Below are 13,064 nucleotides of genomic sequence, written 5' to 3'. Positions count from 1 at the left end.
ACCCTTGCGGAGCAGACTCCGGGGCACGGGGGGAGCATTGGAGGGCATTTCCCCGTCCCTCCCGTGGGGAGTCTGCTGCGCTTGTCACCTCCCCTCTAAAGAGTTCTGGATTCAAGGGCTGACCCTGCGCACCGCGGACAGTGGGGAAAGCGTCTCCTCTGGTTCGCGCTCCTCTGGGAGCGGGTCACCCCTGGATGCACCTACACGTGCTGAGGGAGGGTGTCACAGCCCTCTGATGTTCTGTTCCCTGCTGCACCTGGGATACCCAGCTTCACCCTCTTAACCTTTGCAAGAAAAACGATTCCCGACCCCATTCCATAGCTGCGGGCAGGATAAAACTCCCTTTTGCTTCCTTGGGACTTTCTGCCCACCAGGGAACTGCGCTTGTCCCTTAAAAATTCTTTTACTGAGAAAGAATAACTATGCTACTCGCGGAGCATCCTCCGCCGCCGGGGCTGAGGGGAGCAGCGGGAGCAGGGGGAGGTTCGTGCGAGTCCAGGGGCTCCATCGCCCCTGGAGTCTGGCGAGCGCAGAGGCGGTGGGTGGGGATGGCTGGGCAGAGCCGCCTCCGCTCGGCAGCCCTGCAGCTCCCGACGCTCCCAGGGAGAGGAAGCGGGAGCAGGACTGAGCAGCCGGCAGCGCTCGGCGGAGCTTCCAAAGCTTCTTCGCTCCCGGAGCTTCACCGGAGGATGGAGCAGCCCCGGCGGCAGACACGCAGGGGAGAGCAGGCACAAGTGCACTCAACATTCCCCTCCCCGGGCAAGGTGTAACGCCCCTGTTATCTGTGACACCCGGGATACATATATATAAATGTCTGTATAAACATATTCTGCTTTTCTTCGCTTTGCCTCGTTTCTTCCCCCGATTTTGCTGGTGGTCGCGGTGAAGTGCGGAGTGTGTGGACTCTGCCCTCCCTGGAATGGCCCGGACTGAGATGAAAAGGGAGAGTCAGAAAGGGGCAGGAAAGGCCAGGAGCTCTCGGGGGCCGAGCGCGGAGCGCGGCCGGGAGCCGCGGGTGGCGGCGGGCGCGGGGCAGGGCCCGGAGGCAGCGCGGGGGTCCCGCACCCCCTTTCCCAAACCCATCCCCCGCTCCCTCCCGGCCGCAGTTCGCTCCTCAGGTTCCATGTAGCCTTAGTATTTTAATAGCTGCTAATGACAAGAAAGGGAAAATAGCGGCAAACAACGCGGGTGGAAACTGCTCCCGCGGTGCGAGTAAACGCTCTTCAAATAGCAGCTCCCGCCTCCATCCCTCAAAAAGAAAATCGGTGCAGAGATGGACATAACGCTGTTCTGCTAACTTTGGAATTTTTTTGGGTTTTTTCCAAACTTCTGGGGCTCCCTGAAAATAAAAGCCAAGCTTTGGAACATCTCCATTTTGTTAACGAGGGGGAAATCGTTTTTGCTTGATTGCGGTGCTGAGATGTAACGCAGCGCTTTAATGCATTGCCGCTCTTCTCGGGCGGGGACAGTCCCGGCTGCCCCCCCGCGCCCTCTGCCAGCAACTTCTGCGGGGCAGGAAAGAAAATCCAGAGCACGGAATAGAGCGATAGGTGATTTGTCTTCTTCAAGAATCACAATAGATTTTGCAAGCAACTAATTAAGCGCAAGATCTCCCCCCACCACCACCCCCCGCTCCACACACCCCTTGTTTGCAAAGCGGTGTGAAGTCGGTTGTGTAAATGATTCCGCTTTAACTTCCAGCCCCTTTAGATCACTAATAATGTCGTGGTGGTGCTGCTTACACTGGTGCAGTGAGAGTCAGCATTTCCATCATAATTTCCTATTTTCAGGAGTTTTTACAGTGGTCATAAAAATTCAATCCAGGCTCAAACTTGGCATCCTAGGGCTCCTCCCAGGAGTAATTTCTTTTTGTTGTATTTGAAAGAGGAAACCATTTATCTGTTTTTACATTGCGAGAGAGCAACAAAAGGAAGCAAAAGCAGTGTTTGCAGAACATTTTTGTATTTTATATCACTTGCTTTTCCTCAGCTTTACAGTATCTGCCATAGTTGTTAAAGGAGTACAGTACACGGTAATTAATAACACATGAAAAACCATCAGGTTATAGAGAAACCAGAGTCTGCAATCAGAACTGGTAGTATAAAATACTCTTTATCATTCTGAAATCCTTTGCTTTTCTAAACCAATAATTTATTAGCAATACATCCAAAATGTAATTTGATGCTGGGGGTCACTTTGATTCAAAATTAACTGATCATTTTGGAAATCTGAGAAAGTTTTTGAATGTGTTCATTTTTAAGAAAAAATGTGTAAAAGTACAGATGTTTTCACTGCAGATTTGAGGGGGTCTGTCCTCCAGCCCCCTCTAAGCAAGCATATGTACAGCAGTCAAATAATCTTTGGATTTAGATGTCCCTAAGTATTAATTTATATGATGGATTGTAATGGCTATATGGTTCCCTTGAAACCATTATGTTCTATCAGGTCAAAAACAGCTTCTTAAAAAAGTTCATTTAATACAAGGGTGGCTGGAATGATTTGTGTACATTACATTTGCTCACATACAGTTCCCATATCTGCTGGAAATTGAGTAAGGATTGAATGATCCCAGAGGAACTGGAAGCTTTGGTGACATGAGTTCCAAAGGGGCCTGTGAGACAAAGACCAGTGTGAATTGGGACACTGAAGTAGAATGCCAGTGAAGCCTGGACATCCCATCATTTCACTGTGGATTATGTTTATGCCACATGTTTTAAAGGGAAATTCTTTCTCTAGTGCTATAAAATATACACTTCTGCTAGCCTGGGAACTCAGTAGGGGTATCCTCCAACCCCTCCAGCTTTGGTTTGTCTAGGAATAAGGATGACCAAGAGCAATCTCTCAGACTTTGAAGAGTTACTTCTAGGTAGTACCAAAATATGTGTATGGAGTTAGAGTTACTATTGTATACAAATAAACACATGTACACTAGAAAAGGGAAGAACCTTTGTATCTATGTGTTGGTACAGAGAGAGATTAAGACAGCATTACAGGATGCACAATGGAAGTAGGAGGATATGTATATTGAATCAAGGAATATCAGTGACCTTTATATGTTTTAATTTTTTGAATGATAAGTCTTGATAGGGCTTATATTTACTGTTGTTAACACTTAAAAGAGGACTCCATAACTTCCAGTGAATAAAGGCAATATTTGCAATATGGTCTGTCAATCACAGGACTGGAATCAGAATTACACAAGATTTATCTTCCATGGAGTGATTTCATCACAGTGACATTAGGCTAGTAGCCTCCAGTGGATCCAGCACTTCCTGAAATCAGGGAACTTCCTGCTGAGATCATTCTAGAGAAACCTTTCCCTTTTATTTTTCATTGACCATATGCTGGCACATACACAGACCCAGTGGTCCTTGCTTTAGGTATCTCAATTCATAGCCTGAAGGTTAAGTTAGTTTATAAATCGTTTCTATTTCTACATTTTTATTGGGGTTTATCTTCAGGATTCAATGAAATCCTCCTGTGCAGTAGTTGATACTATGTGATACCTATGTGACAACAAGCTTGCTACAAATGAAAACATGAAACATTTGCTGCACCACAAGTGGTCAGAAAACTTTTCATAGAACTTAATTACAGAAACATTTCATGGTAGCAGTTAAGCATCTCCTTTGGAATTAGCAGGACTAGAGATAGCAATATAGATTGATAGGACTCCACAATTTATATTTTAGTTACTTGGGATCTTGTTTTGGCTTTGTCCACTGCATTGGTATGTAATGAAACAAGGCTCTGAGTTCAGTCATTTGCCAATACTCCAATTCCCTCATCCCAACAGACGGGACACTGGAGCCCAAAGGTACATTCAACCCATGTGCAGTACTGTGAGGGGTGATTGGACCATCATTATGCCACAGGACTCCAGCAATCTATCCAGAACTGTGAGCCTTCCATGCCTTTGACTCAACAGCTTCCATGCCTGTCTGGCACTGCAAACAGGGAGAAGAATGCTGAAGATGGGGTAGATCTTGTGCAAACCCACTCCACGGTCTTGGACATGATGCAGGGGAAGATGGGCAGATGGGCAGATGGGTCAGGTCTGTAGAATCACAGCTCAGAAATGTGGGTGGTGATTTAAACATCCTGAATCTTGGAAAGAGATCCAGGAAGGGCAGAACATGGCTGGGTAGCCGATGGGAGTCAACTTTAAAAATAGGTTTGGGTCCTTCACTCTTTCAGCAAATATTTGAAACTGCCAGTACTGCATGTCCTGTAGAGTAATGGAAATTCAAGATTCATGCACTGGGACCATCTTCCCTGCTCCAAAGAAATGTGTAGTCCATAGCTGCTGGTCCCAGCTCTGCTGCCCACTCCCTTGGCTGCCAGCTCATTGACCAGTGTTGCTGGCAGACACAATGGCCAACACTCTGCAGGAGACAAGGACATTTTAAATTCAATTACATCAGACCTTGGTCCTCTAACCCACATCTGTGCCCCCTCTCTTCTGTAATATGATGATTGCCAGAGGCCAGTTGGTCCTCAGCCATATGTACACTGCTGCCATGACTCTGCCATGGAGTTCAAGTATTCTTTCTCCCACAGAAAACTAGATGAGTTTTTTATGATTGAATTCATTGACATTAATATCTAACAACTGTAGTACTGTGTCACTGCAGATCCAATTTCTTGGCTTCTACTCAGTGGAAAGGTATTATTTCAACACAAAATGTTGTTTTTAATAATACAGGACTAGTGCCTAGCTAAAGTATGTAGAAATATTGATCTGGTGAGTATTTTACTGTTTAGAGCAACCCTAAAATGATGTTTATTTAGGACAGTATATAACAAATCAGAATTTTAGTTGTATAATCACTCACAATGGTTTTCCTGGTTTTAGCAGTTTCTAAATATATAGCAGTATTATAGGGGGAAAAAGAGTTTTTTTAGGGGTTTTCTGGGTTTGGTTGTTTTTGTTGTTGTTGTTGTTGTTTGGGTTTTTTTTAGTGTTAACTTTCAAAAAGGATATAACTTCCCTTTGAAACAACATGGAAATAAACCTGAGGGGCCAACTAAAAGTCACAAAAGCAAAGGAAGTTAAGTGTAAAGTTGGAAAGACAATTTTCTGCCATTCACAGTCATGTTGAAGTGTTAGAGAGAAAGGTCACTTAACAAGGGGGGCTTTGTGCCATCAGGTGATTCTAAATACTAAATAAACTACAATACACTGGCCCAAGGGAAATATTAAGCAGTGACAGAATTTCAGTCCTAACTGAGAGCTTCCTGCTATTCGTGGTGTGAGGTCAGGCCTTTAAGGTTATTTTGAGATAGGCTTTGCGTTTAAAGCTGTAGGGACAATACAGTCAGGGCATCCCTGAGCAGGGGCAGGACCATGAAATCTCTTTGGAAGTGCAATCCTGAAGAAAACTCGCCACCTGCTGGCCGAACGCCTCCTCCTGCTGCCCCTCTCCAGCTAAAGGCGAATTCTGTGATTCCGTGATTCCGTGATTTACCAGCTCTCAGCACTGAAATGACCCACGGTCCGTGCTCTCACCAGTTAAAGCCTTCATTTTGGGGCCTGCTGCCCTAAACCAAAAGATAACTTCATCTGAAATCTCTGTGTTACACTGTGTTGTGCTGATGTCTGAGAATACTATGAATCAAATATTTCTGCATGAATAATAGTCTCTTGAAGCCTAAATGTTTTTGTACAAGTAAGTTATGTTAAATGCATTTTAAAACTCATACACTCTCTTTCTTTCCCTTATGATTGCAACAGGAATCTGTGTGGTTTCTTTTGTGATATTTGTGTTGCCACAGGGTCTTTTATTTGCTGTTACTACTTTTATTTACTGTTACTAAATAGTAACTGGAGATTTTTGACATCTCATTAGAAATAGTTCTCATTCCTGTAATGGGAAAGGGAACACCTCTCAATGCTAGAGCTTACCATCTAACTTTTATTATGCTGACATTTTAGTAAGCAACTCCAGATTGTTTAGTAGTGATAACAGGATATTTTGTCAATTGAATAAGTCAGGTATATAATGTTGCCTTTTTTCATTACTGTCTGCTCTACAATCAGCTAAATTAAATGACAGATCCCATTGATTCCAATCTAATTCGGGTAGACCATTAGACAATAAACTGAAATACAATGTGAGCACACTTCAGAACTAATAGTGAGTTTACAATCTTTTGATGAGGATTGTGAATGCACAAGACACAGGAAAAAAAAAACAAAACAAAACAAAAAAAACAAAACAAAACAAAAAAAACAAAACACCAAAACCACAGCCAGCAGGTTCTGGACACAGAAAGGGAGAGGCACTGAAGGCTGGGTTCATCCACTCTCTGTGACCAAATGCCCCATGGAAGGGGCAGTGGTCAGTGCAAGGCTGGCATGAACCAAGGTGTAGGAATCCTTTCATCCGTGTAGCCAACAGAGGAGAAGGAAAACAAAACATGAGTAGCTTTTCAAAATGGAAGTTAGCAATAGAGAAACAGATGAGACTTAAACCCTGTTAATTCCAATTTATATTACATTTGAATTCCAGTTTATTATTCTACATAACAAAAATGACAAAGGTACTGAAGTTAAAAAACGTAGAAAACAGGGACAGTGGAAATATTTAAAAAAACCCCAGATATATAAATAAATGTCAGCACAATACTGAGAGCCTAAGGTAGAAATGTTGGCTAGAAGATCCAAAAGAATTAAAAATGGGCAATTGTTTTGAGTCACTAACCATTAACAATTCAGTCTCTAACAACTCCAAAATAATTTTGGCTCAGTGTGTGATAATAAGGATGACCAGAGAACAGTAGCAGGATAAACAATTTCAAGTGAAGCTACTAAGGAGAGGATATCCCTGTTGTAATGGTGGATGTGAATGCTAAAAACACACTTTTCTACCCAGGGAAGGGGCAAAAATGACAAGAGTGTCTATGAATGAAGAGGGTTGGAATTAGATCAATTGCTTCTAGCAAATTAATCTCTATCTTTGTTCAAAGCACTTGATCAGTTCTCTGCTCTGGTATAAACATCTGTAAAAGTTGGGTAAAAATGTTCACCTAACTGTCAGGGATTATGTAAAGAAAAATATTAGATATCATATTTCACAGAGGGGGAAATAGCTACTGGCAATCTGCATTCTCTTCAGTTTGGCCTTGTCTCAGCTTCTGTTATATTCTATATTCTGTGTTATATTACACAATGCAATTTTTAAGCAATTTGGGGAGCAGTTGCTTGGAATTGTCAGCTTGCCAAAGTTACTTCCTAAATTGTGAATGTTTTCACACAAACTTGCTCACATAAAGCAGTGGTAGGTTTCTAAACTGCTCATCTCTCTTTGGGGGCAGATTTAGGGCAGGACCAGAGCCATGGACTTCTGACTTATATCTTGCTTCACTCTTTCTGGCTCTGATGGAAAACAATCAGGACATTATGTCTATCTTAGAGTGTTCTGGATAGGAGTAAAGCCCCAAAATTGAACCTTCCCTCTTCCACAACAGCCGTTCTCCTGTCAGACATCATGACTTCTGACTGGTTACTCCCTGTGGTAACTAGTCCTTCAGACCTTCAGTTACAGCAGAAAATTAACTTGAATGGTTTTCCTGAGTCAAGGTGGTTTGATTTCCATTCCATCCAGTTTTGTATTTTTGTCATGATTTAGCCCCAGACGGAAACTGACTCCCACAGCAGCTCACTCCCTGTCAGTGTAATGGGGGAAAAAGTGAAAGGGTACGAGTGGGAAAACTCTTGGGTTGAGCTAAAGACAGCTAAATAGGTAAACTAAAAGCCTCACAAAAAAAAATTTCATTAGAAAAATAAAACAAGGATTTGGAAAACCCTTTCCCCAGGCCCCAAGCAGAAGCAAGTGGTCACCCCTTTCCAGGAAATCTGGGCTCCATCACACATGATGGTGATTGGGCAGACAAAATGCCATCAATCTGAATGTTCCCCTCTTGATTTTATTCCCCTCTACTTTTTATGTTAAGCATGATGCCATATCATATGGGACATCCCTGGGGTGGGTTGGAGTCCACTGTCACAGCTGTGTCCACTCCCAGCTCCTTGTGCCCACCCAGCCTCCTCACTGATGGGGTGGGGTGGGCACCTTGACTCTGTTTAAAGATGCTCTGCAATAATGAAAACATCTCTGCACTATCAACAGCGTTTCCAGGCCAAATACAAAACACAGACCCATACTAACTGCTGTGAAGAAAATAAACTCTGTCCCAATCAAAACCAGCACTATTGTCTTCACATGGATTTCTTATACAAATTTGTAAAGTTGCTGAGAATTATTTTGGGTGTTTTTTTCATGTTTTTATCTCTATTAGAAAGTCCTTTCAGGTTCTAAGATATCACATCTTACATCTCATGGGCAGTTTATTATACCCATATGTTTTGTGCTAATTTAAACTGTTTATCTTCATTGATGTTCCTCTTCCTCAGCTTTCATATCCTAAAGTAAACAAATCCTGCTCAGAAAGATGGAAGCTTCATGTCTAATTTCCTTTTGATGAACTTTCTCTTCATCCCCTTCATTTTGAATTAGTGGTCTTAATGGTGGCTTCTACAGCAATTTAAGTGCCAAAGGTACTAGATACCCAAGATACATGGTTATGCAATGTTTGCATCTATAGTCTCAATCATCCATACAAATAAACTTGATTAACAAACACTGTCTGCAATACAACCCCCTTTGAAGTAGGACCATGCTATTCACAAACCAGTTGCACAATTGAATTATTTTTCCCACTCAGTTGACCTGAACAATATTGGTTAGGAATCTCCTCTGAAGAGATATATCCTGTCTGCACACACCTCAGTTCTTGCAGCCTTGCTGTGTGCAGGCCAGCTGAGTGTCTTCCCTCCTCCTTTCCCATCTGCTTGAGGCTCTCTCATCTCTCCCTCGGCTCAAGGGAGAGTGTTTACTGAGGAAAGGGGGTATGGAAAAGGTTATGACTTTTAAAGATGAGATCCTTATTGTGGCTGACTGGACCCAAGCACCATTTCTTCCACTGAAATGCAGACAGTCCTGTCCACTGCATTGGGACTGGTCATGTTTCCATCTGGGGGCTGTTATCTTCTTCCAGGAATGTCTGCCATCAGCAGTGTAAGACTAATTCAAACCAAGAGGACAACTGCACCTGCTTTCTCTCATCCAACAGGGCAGCTGAGCATCCAGATGTTTGTAGTTGTGGTTGGTTTTAGATATTTTTCATCTACTTCTCACAGGAACTAACAGTATTGATTTCCAGTGACCATACAATCCTGACTTCCTGTCTTAGAGGACTGTAGTATCCTTTCCACCTTTTTTGTATTTGTCAAAGATCTTCCCTTTATATATATATTTTTTTTTTAATAAAGCTAGTATCTGTAATTTTTTTGTTTTGTTCTTACTTTTAAAGCCAGTGTTTAAGTCAACTATTTCTACATTTAGCACAGCAACTGCATTGTTTTAAAGGAGATGCTCAGGAATAATTGACTGAACTTAACTTTCCAGATCAGATGAAATTTTTATATTTCACAGTTCATGACATTTTACTTATGGACTCTGAATGGAAGCTCTTCCTAATCTGGCTTTATTTTATACCATTTGATGAATAGCACATTAAGTTTTTCATTTGGCAATTGATTGCTCACAAGATGTTTGCAATGGAGACTTCTTTGTGTTTTCACATGTTGATTAATTTTCTGATTGTACATAATTGCTCTGCTTTGACTCAACACATTGTGTTAGAGCTCTCAACATGCTCATGTAAGTTATAAACATTTTCATAGAACTCCTACTTTCCCCAGATTTCCATGAAAACAGAATTTCACTCTCTAAGACATTCTTACCAAAAATCATGACCAAAAAAATGAGTTGGAATTTTTAGCTGAATGCTGCTCCTCAGATATTACTTTTGCATAATTTAGACAGCTTGATTTTGATTTGTCAGGCTGAAGGCTCACTCCAAAGCCATCTTCTGCAATTGAGCTTTCCTTCAGTCTATGAATTTATAATAGAAGTCATAACTGAATGACATTGGAAGTAAATTCCATATGTGAAGGACTCTGTAGATACATACTGAGGGTTTTCCATTCTGGTATGTGTATAGGATTTAGCATGATCTAAAAAAGCAGGTGATACAGAGAAAATAGCTAAAGAATTTTTTTTTTTTCCAGCTTATATTTGCTGGGTCGTTTTCTTTCTTACTTCAGTGACCAAAAAGGTGATCATTGCTAATCACTAGTAACTATAACTGGAATAATTCTGTTTTCTGGGGAGGAAGTGTCAAATGCAATGAGGAATGGCCCTGTCTTATTCACTTTTAGAAACCTGCAGTGTAGAAGTTTGCCTCTGGAGTAAGGTGCCTTGAAATTAGTGGGAAGAAGCAGGCAATTGCAGGGTGCTATGCATCTAGCCTGGTTTAAAGCCATTCTTTTAGCACCTGCTGCACACAAGCACACTCCTGCTTATTTGGCACAGAATCACTTTCATTTTTCTTGTGGCCTTTGGCCATCCAGGATACAAGGTGGGAAAAAGGAAAGCCCTCCTCATTTGATCATCCAGCAAGCCTTGCCAAGCCATCCCAGCAGAAGGGCACAGCCTTTGCCAGGCACAATCCTTTCTGCTAAGGCTTGGCCTGAACTCACCAAACCTCTTGATTCATATTTCATTAAGTGAAGGTGACATTACGACTTGATCACTTCTGTTAGCCTTTTTGGTTTTTTTTTTTCAAATAATGCATGAATATGCCTGAGCCTTTAATTTTTTTAAAGATTGATGATTTGAAGGGGTTTTCTTTCTGTCAAGGATCACCACACCATTCATCATGAAAACCACATTAATCAGTATAAGGGCAGAACACATAGAACTCATTCTTGAAAGGGGTGTGTGTTAGGGGTGGGAGGACAAATGGCTCTTGCTAACCTTCTTATCTAGCTTCCATAACAAGGAAGAAATTATTTCCAAGTTCAATTTTCCTCCTCTACCACCTGTTCATTGATTATGTTATTGCCTTTTAAGCAGGTAGACATTTCTTGGTGGGATGGACTTAGAGGCTCTTTCTCAATAAGAGACATTAATCCCAATGTCCTATTCCCTGCTGTAGGATATAGGTGTTTCTCACATTACAAAAACAGTGGGGATATGAGTTTTGCCACCACCACATCACAGGAAGGGAAACAGGGAGGGGGAATCTCTTGCTGTGTCCACGGCAGGTGAGCACAGCCCAAATGGACAGACTGTTTATTACCAGGGCTGAGGTATTACCAGGGCTAAGTTTGCACTAGCCCTTCATTCAATGTAGATATCTTCCATCCTGGTATTATGCCATTCATTTATGGGCTGGTTTTAATCCCATTTAAAGTCAAACGATAACATTTCTAACAAATGTTAGAAAAAAAGAACCAAAAAGACAGATTTCCACAGTTCTCAGAGAGTAGCTTCAATACCTGGTTTCATGATTAAGCACCATTTGTGGGTGCAGAGAGGTGCACTTGGGTGTTGGCATGTGTGTGTGTGTTGTGCACAGAAGAGTAACACACTTTGCCTTCTTTCAGGTTCTAGACATTATGACTGTAGGACACCAGTGCTTAGGCTGGACTTAATACTCAACTGTTCTATCTAGGATGCTGTGTATCCATCTTGGTTATCTATAGAAGCACTCCAAAGTAAAAACCTTTTTATATGCTTCTTTGGAATTAATAAAGATGGAATCAAACTATAAACTCCAACATCTTTAGACAGGGCTTAGGCAGACACAGTTGCTTGACTCACAGTCTTCACTTGTAGGAGCAAGGAAGAAAAAACTTTTCCCTCTTCAATTCTAGGGCTGTTCAATCTGCTGTTAGTTTTGTTCTTTCTTCCCATCCTTTTTCTTTTTGCACTGACACATTTCCCAACATTCCACAACAGCTATTTTGTTTTTGTTTTTCAGCACCTGCCTTCAGTGGACTATATCTGGCAGAAGGTTTCTGCTGAGGCAATGAAGACGTGGACATCCTGGGGAGGTGAGTAACAGGACTTTGTGCACAGCTTCAAAAGCCAAGTTTTGACAGTAAAATGTTTATAAGGTGAATTCTCTCCATCAGGCAAGGGAGCAGCTCCCCACAAAACCATGCATGTGCTAGAGAGAAAGTGAGATATTTTTAAGGTGTTTGGACAAAAGTTGGAATGCCCATCAGGGCTGAGAGGTATGGGAACAAATTGTGATGCTTTAGAAACCTGGTTGGACAGGGTCTGGAATAGAAAATGGCCCATACACACATATTGTACCATGGTTAGAGTGCATGAACACAGCATAGCCAAAACCCATGATCTAAGAAGATAGGTTCAGTGAAAAGCTCTTCAACAGCCAGCAGTAAATTTTATAGGTTTCTATTTCTTGGGTCAGTGGCTTTATTAAGACCTGAAATACTGCAAAGGGAGTATTCTTTAACTTGCTTCCAGCTGCTGGGGACATGCTTATCTGTAACATACTGGTTTTCCAGTAAGAGGGGAATTTCAAAGAGAGGGAAAAATGATGAATAATCCAGACAACAGTTTGATTAAACACTTAAATCCAGCTGTAATTCCAAGGTGCCTTTTTGGATGAATCCTGGAGATACCCAGGGTTTATCCACTGTGTTGATGCTTCCATATATACAATGTGAGTAAAATGTGTCTTCTGCACAAATACACAACTCCCAGACATAGTTTATAAATATTTTTGAACGGAGCCCAGTTTTTTCAGGCTGATACACAGGCTACACCCCAAGCCAGAACTTTTTACCAAGCAAGCTAGAGAGTGCATCAGCCCTCATTCACAGAGCAAAGGTGCCTCCTCCCTGGAGTGAAACACTGTGATTCAGATTCCTGTTGTAATAAGGAAGAGGAGAATACATGGGGATCTATGAATTAGACAAAAATAACTTGTCTAATCTCTGTCCTTAGATCACAAGAATCTAGGCCATTCATTGTGAGAAAGATAGCATCTGGAGCAGGCACACAACTTCAGGAGAGCACTGAGTTTAAAGCCAGAGTTTGACTTAATCTACAGATGGAGTAGGGCAGCAGCCAAAAGCTGGGAAACCCATAAAAACCAGTGTTCACTCTACCTACTTTTCCTAT

The sequence above is a fragment of the Erithacus rubecula genome (genome assembly GCF_903797595.1).
Source record: "Erithacus rubecula genome assembly, chromosome: 2".
In the NCBI taxonomy this organism is placed as follows: domain Eukaryota; kingdom Metazoa; phylum Chordata; class Aves; order Passeriformes; family Muscicapidae; genus Erithacus; species Erithacus rubecula.
Note: the sequence above shows the minus strand (reverse complement) of the source record.